General features: G+C 37.8%; 1 protein-coding gene across 1 annotated transcript in view; it reads right to left on the bottom strand.

The window, feature by feature from the left end:
- LOC124168478 overlaps nucleotides 1-6679 on the bottom strand; it is a 156141-nt gene extending 149462 nt beyond the window's left edge. The window contains exon 1 of the mRNA XM_046546756.1: nucleotides 6133-6679. The gene's annotated coding sequence lies outside the window, so the exon portion shown is untranslated. The remainder of the gene's footprint in view (nucleotides 1-6132) is intronic.
- Between the last annotated feature and the right edge of the window lie 1047 nt (nucleotides 6680-7726).

Genomic DNA, 7726 nt, shown 5'->3' with positions numbered 1-7726 from the left:
TATTCCATAGCCTTGTCCCAACAACAGAAAAGGATTTATTAAATGTAGTGGTTCGATGTCGTAGGACGGTGAAATAAATCTGGTGACATTCAAGTTGCAACATTTTAATTTTTCTCTTTAGACTGAAAAAATTGCATGTTTTGTTCAGGCTATTTACAATTGAAAAATATACATACAAAGGAGGAAATCATGTATTCCCTCCTTGTTTTAGCTTTAAGCCATTCTAAATTTGAAAAATAAGGGGATATATGTTCATCTTTTCTAAGATCATAAATGAACCTGACACATGTATTTAATTTCCGTTGAATCAATAATGTAATATCTTTAGTTTGGTCATGATTCACAAGACAGAAGTAATCAATATGGGGGAATATTAGCGAGGATAAAAGTTGCTAACGGATATGAGAGTGCAAAATGAATGAATGAATTTATTACACCAACTTAAATGTACACTTTTTTTAACAACACTAAAGGTTCTGTCTGAACGCGTAAATGAACCACCAAAAAAGGTTCTTTCAAGAGGAATCTGCAATACTTCAGGAGGTGGTAGGGGAGACCAATTTCAAGCATTTTTTTGTCCATAAACTTTTTTTTCGTAGAGATCACGTTACGCGATGCGTCGCCCACGGGTCTTGTTTCAAAGGCTCACCGCCGCTGTCTTCGACTGAAGGTGTCGAGCGCGTTCTGCCATTGCTGAGGAGGGCGAGACGCATAAAAAAACCGCATGAGACTAGATAAAGATTTTTTGTGGCCCGCTGAGAGTTGGAAAAATCATCATCGACCCGTGTTGTTATTATGCACCCGTAGCTGTGGAACTCCTTAGTTACTGAGCTATGACAACGCAAATATTTTTAAGGATGCATTTTGCAGGTACCATGAAAGTGGTTTTTCTTGTCTATCCAGCCTTCTCGACATTTCATTTAATACTCTGGATTTTTTATAACACTAAATTAATTATTAAGTTGGACGAAATTTACGACTACAATTGTCTATAGCAATTCAAATGAAAAACGAGGGTGATTTCGCAATCATATTGTTTTTTCAGTTGTTTCAGACAATTATAATCGCACATTTTCGTCCAACTTCAATTATTTAATATCCTTAAAAATCCAGAGCATTCGAAAAGTGGCATCACAGGAAATGATGAAGATCAAATGGATTGATCGAGTGAGTAAAACGTAAGTTTTAAGAATATATAGAAATCCGTTGAAAACATTTGCAAGAAGACAACTTACTGGGTCACGTTATGAAAGACGATGGCTCGATGAAAACAATTGCCGAGGGACAAGCGGAGGGGATGAACGGAAAATGGAGGGTAGGGATACAACACATGGGGGAGGTGGTGAAAATTTTTAAACATAAGAATCGTATAAGTCTTAAAAGACATGCCAATGTGAGAATTGAGTGGAGGGCAGCACCAAACCGTATTTTGGATTGATGACTCATGATGATGCTGATGATAATAGAGGGTTATTCTAAATGATGGTTCCAATTGAAAAAATTCGTATTTATGCAAGCATAGATCCAAAATGAACAAGCTTTATGCCTGTGAAAAGAGGAATTTTTAAAGTTTTTTTATTGCGTGTGATATAAATTTAATTGAATAAATTTAATATTTTCAATAATTAACTAGTTTTATAGTAATTATTTAATAATTATAAATGTTCAATGTGTCCCACCCGCTGCCACTCGCCAACAACTTTGAAACTTCCTCTGTTCATTGGCATAAAGCTTTTTCATTTTGAAGTTGTAACCGAATGCAAACAAATTTTTGAAAATGGGTTTATCATTTAGATTGACCCTGTATGGTAGGACTTGGGGAATTTGAGAATGGAAACTAAAAAATGTGCCCAGTAAAAATACGCCCGTTTTGTGTAACCCTTGCCATGACGGTAGATAAATCATGCATTCGCGCACCCAACGGCATGACCCGGGGGTTAGGCAGGGTGCAAGCGAAGGGGGAGGTGTGAGAAAAGCACCCCTCATCAAGATACGAGGAACACGCGACTGACTGGGCCATCCTTGGGATTCCGTGGCGAGTAAGGAAGCCCTAGCGAGGACAAAATCCGGATGAAGCACAGAAACCCCTCCGGGCGGCAGCAAACAGCCAAACCCCTTGCCTCCTCCCGAACACATTATATGCGGAATTTATAGTCGAGGCAGGAGACGGATTTCCCTGTGACGTCCACGCTAGCCCATGCGAAGCACACTGGTCACAGCGACTATCCTGTCCTCTGGCCACAAAATTAGGGGAATAGTATATTAGAAGCCCTCACATGAAATTTTCATCAGGTGGGATCCCTCAAATACAATAAAATTCCTCGAAATCTCAATTTGGAATTGCCGCTCTTTATTACACGTATTTTCTCTTAAAACATTTTAAAACAATTTTTTCTTTCCTTCAACAGCTCATAGTAAAACTCTATTAAACAGAGAATAATCAATCTAGCAAAACATACATTCATATATAAATGAATACAATCAAAAACTCAAATATCACACGAAAGTAATTAAATACAGTTAAAATAAATTAAAATAGTTAAACAAGGCGCGACGTAAAATTATGTAGATCAAAACACATAATGATCAGAAATTGAAAGAAACAAGGTAAAAGCCCACTGCAGTGCAATTGTTAATGCATAAATTAGCAAGAGACGAGTTCACTACGGTAACCGATATCGACATTGCATGACTAAGATGGCATCAAACACTCAAAGTTAATGTTTTCCTGCCTATAAAGTGGGTTTCTATGAATTCTAAATATTTCCTTCCAACCTTTCACGGCTACTTTCTGTTACTAAAATCAACCATGTAACACCCATCAGGACGTGTGCACAATAAAAATGTGGTTAGGTTAAATTCAATTTTTCCACGAATAACAAAATTACGCATTCGATGGACTAGAAAAACTTCTATTTTAGGAACTGATGAAAGAGGTATTCCTGATGCACAGAATAACTCACAGAAATTTTAAAAACGTTCAGGAGAGTTTTGAAACAGTTTATAAATGCTTTAGATTTTGCATTTAAAATTGGATTCGGAATAAAAAATATCTAGGTTTTTATTTGCTTCAAATTTTTAAAATATACTAAATAAATATGACTAATTCGCTCACTGTAATGGGAGATATGCATGAAAAATTGCCGCAATGTACTCAATAAATAGCGAGGACATGTTTGATAAAGCTTTCGCGACTGGAGTAATATGTGTTTAAGATTGATATTTCACGGTTCGTGTGTAGCAATAAGTCCAACGATTTATCATCTGAATTAAATTCAACGATTTCTCTTTTAGAAATAGTAATTTACATATTTGTGCAAAACATCAATTTTTCTCGTAATGTCCTTTCCCTCGCTATTACTGTGACTCCAGTCTGTGTCGCTCATTTTTTTAAATTATAATATATTTTTATATCTCCTTTAACAATTTAAACATTTTAAAATAGCATATATACAAAACAAATTTTGGAGATTTAGTTGCCCCCCAGAGGTTATTTTCTGTGGGAGGGTTTACCTTCAGAATACAACTACTGTGTTTTTGATTCAATAACAAAAAATGTCTTCCAGTTGAATTTTTGATGCATAATTAATAATCAGTGAAGATACACTAAAGAAAAAACAGTGGAATTGAAATCAAATTAACAAAATTATAAAAGGAATATGGCTTGAAAATACTTCTATGAGATATACTCTATAATAGTTTTGTTGCTAAATAGTCAGAGTTTCGCATGCCTTAGGAAGGTATCGATATTGTTACTCTCTTTGAAAGTTTTTGGCAAACAATTGTAAATTCTTAACCCCAAGAAATGAAAGCTTCGCTTGCAAAAATCAACATTTGGTTTGGGTAATATATTTGTAGTGTTTGTTCGTAGATACTATGAATGGGATAACCCTACAATGGTGAAAGAAATGACGTCACAACAATCGCCTATCGATACATGCCGTTTTCGCCACGTTTCCCTTTCACCAAAATACAGCTTCAAATTCCGAGAATACTGAAATATATGTACCTATATGGATTCAAATTATTTATTTCAGAAATTTGAATTTTTAAGGGCAGTCTAAACGATGGAATAATTTATAAATTGTATCAAACACCCACCAACTCTAAGCATAATTATCGAGTTAACAATATTAGAATTAAGGGAGTTTTAATGGACTGCATATGAAGTATGCTAGGCTTATTCACTTATTAACAAGGGAAAAACATGCAATCGGATAAGAATAATACATTTCCAGTGTCAACACCAAGCACTATTGGTATTTAATTGCTATTGAAGATAGCTGCTAAGTTATACGGACTGTCGCTGATATCATATTCTTTCATAGCTAGGTATTTCCATAATCTATTAGATATACATGAGAATATAGTTTTCTTTGAGCAAGACCTTGAGATTGAACTGATAGACAAGCGCCTTGGAATTAACTTCTTTCGTCTGTATATTCAACATTTTTGAAAACTTGTTTTCTGACAAATAAATAAATGGAGTAGGTATAAGAGTCATAGAAAACATTGTCCCAGGTCACCATATTGTGTCCTGGTGTTCATGTTCCACACTGATACCTCGAAAAAATCTCTGAATCACCGATTGTATATTTCTTTTGTTACAATCATAATATGCTTTTTGGAATCAGCCAGGACAATATCTACCTCCCCCCAGCCCAATTAACTGCGTATGATTGATTTCTTCAAATGATTCGGATGAACACATATCCAGAGACTTATAAATACTCGAACCTGAAAAATATTCTTTAATAAACTGAGAACAGACATCTTTTAGTGCGACTCAAGAAGACGTCATTTTGGAACTGTGCTATTTTACTAGATATGTTAAAAGTGATAAAAATAGCTACGTGTGCCTACATTGCTGAACTGACAGACAGAGAAATTCGTTTTTTTTTTCCTTGGACAAATAATAAGGAAAGTTCAACAATGAAAATTGAGCACCGATCAAAAAATTCCTAATTAACTGCTTAAATTTCGATAGTATGTACTCGAATTACACATGATGAAAAATTGATATTATGATTGACCTGCGTCGAGTAGGACCAGACCCTTGCCACAAAATATGTGCACATTTCAATGCGGTAACAATAAAACAATAATGCTAAACACTAGTCCAACAATCTAGAGGCGGCTCGCAGTGTAAATAAAAATGCAGATACATATTCTGAAGGCAGAAACACCAAATTTGCGCCCCATTTAAATATTAAAACTGATTTCTATTGATTCTAGATATGTTAAAAGTGATAAAAATAGCTACGTGTGCCTACATTGCTGAACTGACAGACAGAGAAAATGATCGAAAATCTGATGCTTTGATCTATTTGATATCCTGCATGAAAAAGACCCCCTTAAAATCTGCATTTACATACAAGCCCACAAGTGCCTGCGGTGGGCTGGTGGTGAGGGTGTTGGGACACCAGTCGCATGACTGAGAGGACTATGGTAATTTTAAGAAAGTGATTGAAAAGTCTGGATCACCTCTGTTTTACCATCGTACCCTGATGTCCTTAGAACAAATTACTCTGCCAACCTATCCATTAGTGTATTTCTCTTTTTCATTATTTAAGTGGGGTTCCAAAATGATGTTTTCAGTGCCATACACGCACCAAAGTCTAGTTATTTGTTATAACCTCCAAATTCCAAACGGTTCCCGATCTAATCCGTTTAATAATGGTATTTTACTCGTTCTACGGTGACAATTTCAAACGAATCATGCCGCGTTCCTCTGTATTCGGCATGGTTCAAATCATTTTCTCTTACACCCCCAACGCAAGGTGTGAATTCGAAGTGTGGACTTGCCTCTCTCACCGTCTCTTCTTCAGCTCACATGAGTTACTATAGTAAAAATAACAATGGTAACCTAGTTACAGACACTAATAACAAACAAAACCAATCACAATGGCAATAACCATAATTTCTCAGACCAGCCCAATGGTAAGATCACATTCATTCATTTTATCCAACATGCTTGGGTCTTACGTACAACTTGACGCATAATAAGCCAAAAAATTCATCAACATTAGCATTAACAACAACAAACGACAGACATGGCATAGCGTTCGATGAGCGTAGCGTAAGCAAGGGGTTAGGGGGAGTAGTAGCGAAGGGGAAAATACACACACTCACCCCTTGTGTCCTCTCCGTCTGTCCAGGCAGCAGGGGCGGTCACAGCAACTCAGGGGATGAGTCACTGGGGCAGGCAAGACGAAGAAAAGAGCAGGGTACCCTGATGTATTCCAATAAGACCTTGGTGAGAGGAGATAGAAGAGGAAGCGATCGTTGAGAGCAGCAGGGTTCCGCCCCGGGCCGTGCCACGAAGTCCGATTCCCGATCGAACCCTCGCCCCTCACACTGCGATTGTAAAATGGCGCATATCACTTCCTCACGTACACACTTTACACACACACCGACACAAACTCACACTCGGAAAGAGAGGAATAAGTACACAGCAAGAGTATTGAGATGTACGGGTCAAAGGAGACTGGTCGACGGGAGCTACGCGTGCAGCCAGTCTTTAGAGTACACACGCACCCGCTACACACGCTGGGGAAGCACCTCCCTCTCCTCCCTTTAGCACGAGAGGGTGGGCGAGGGGTGAATTGAGAGAGCGAGGGGATGAGGGGAAGAGAGAATATGGAAGACGAGCGAAGAGAGTAGAAAGACGACCGCCCGTAGGGAGAGATTGCACACAACTGGCTGCTGCATTTGATTCAACCCGTACCCGAGCCGAGGCGCCACGCTCGGTGGCGTCTGCGGCGAGCTCTATTGAGCCCAAGGCTAACTATGTGCAGCTTTGATCGAATTCCTCTACCGCCGCGGGAAAATGGAAGAGCAGCCAAGCGTGATTGCATGATTTCCGCGGCAAATTATACCGCTGGAGTATTCCGCCATTAAAGATGAACCAAATAAGAACAGATTCTATTTTCTGTGCATGCATTCGCACAAGTTGGGTGGTTACGCGGTGCATTTTGGCGTTCATTCTCGCGTTCATACATTATATATTAACCCGTACGTGTTAATGTATCGTGTACCCAGGCCTTTAGAAGCTTGATTTAGGGTGTCTTTTAGACTTACGGCGCATTTTAATCAGGGATGGCAATCGAAAATACACGGACGTCAAAAGCGGTAAAATTTCAATAGTTTCGATCCCGAGAGCGAAATGTAGAAACGAAACGTAAGATTTTACACTTTCCGGCGAACAGAATACTTAAACTTTTCTCGGGATTCCGCGCTGGAAAGATTTCTCATTTTTAGATAATTTTTCATTTAAATAATTTTTTAATAGATGGTAAAATATGAGTGAATCAATTGATCTTGGATTTTAAATAAAATAAGTACATTTGTTCAAAATTTTCCAACAGTAAGAATATACACATTTCTAACATAGTTTGCGTGTGGTATTTAAAAATTACCTCGTTACCTAGAAGACGTGAGTAAACCGCAAGTTCTTTCACGGCAATATAAACGCAGAACTCAGCTCAAATTCAAAGCACGCACTCCACTCTTTCTGTATTTGAAAGTGAAATTGTAAAATGTTAAAAATCAATACGATAAATCACAAAACATTTTAGGTTCATTAAACAAGAATTTATTCATCCGGTGTTACGTGCGGGACTCGTGCGAATAATGAAAAACAAATGAGGCATTCCGTGCCAAATCGAGCACTAAAAACCCTTCATGCCAGAGATTTCGATAAAACTAGGCCACGGGAATTGGTGGC

The sequence above is a fragment of the Ischnura elegans genome, chromosome 11 (assembly GCF_921293095.1).
Source record: "Ischnura elegans chromosome 11, ioIscEleg1.1, whole genome shotgun sequence".
NCBI lineage: Eukaryota > Metazoa > Arthropoda > Insecta > Odonata > Coenagrionidae > Ischnura > Ischnura elegans.
Note: the sequence above shows the minus strand (reverse complement) of the source record. Positions and strands in the feature narration are given on the sequence as shown.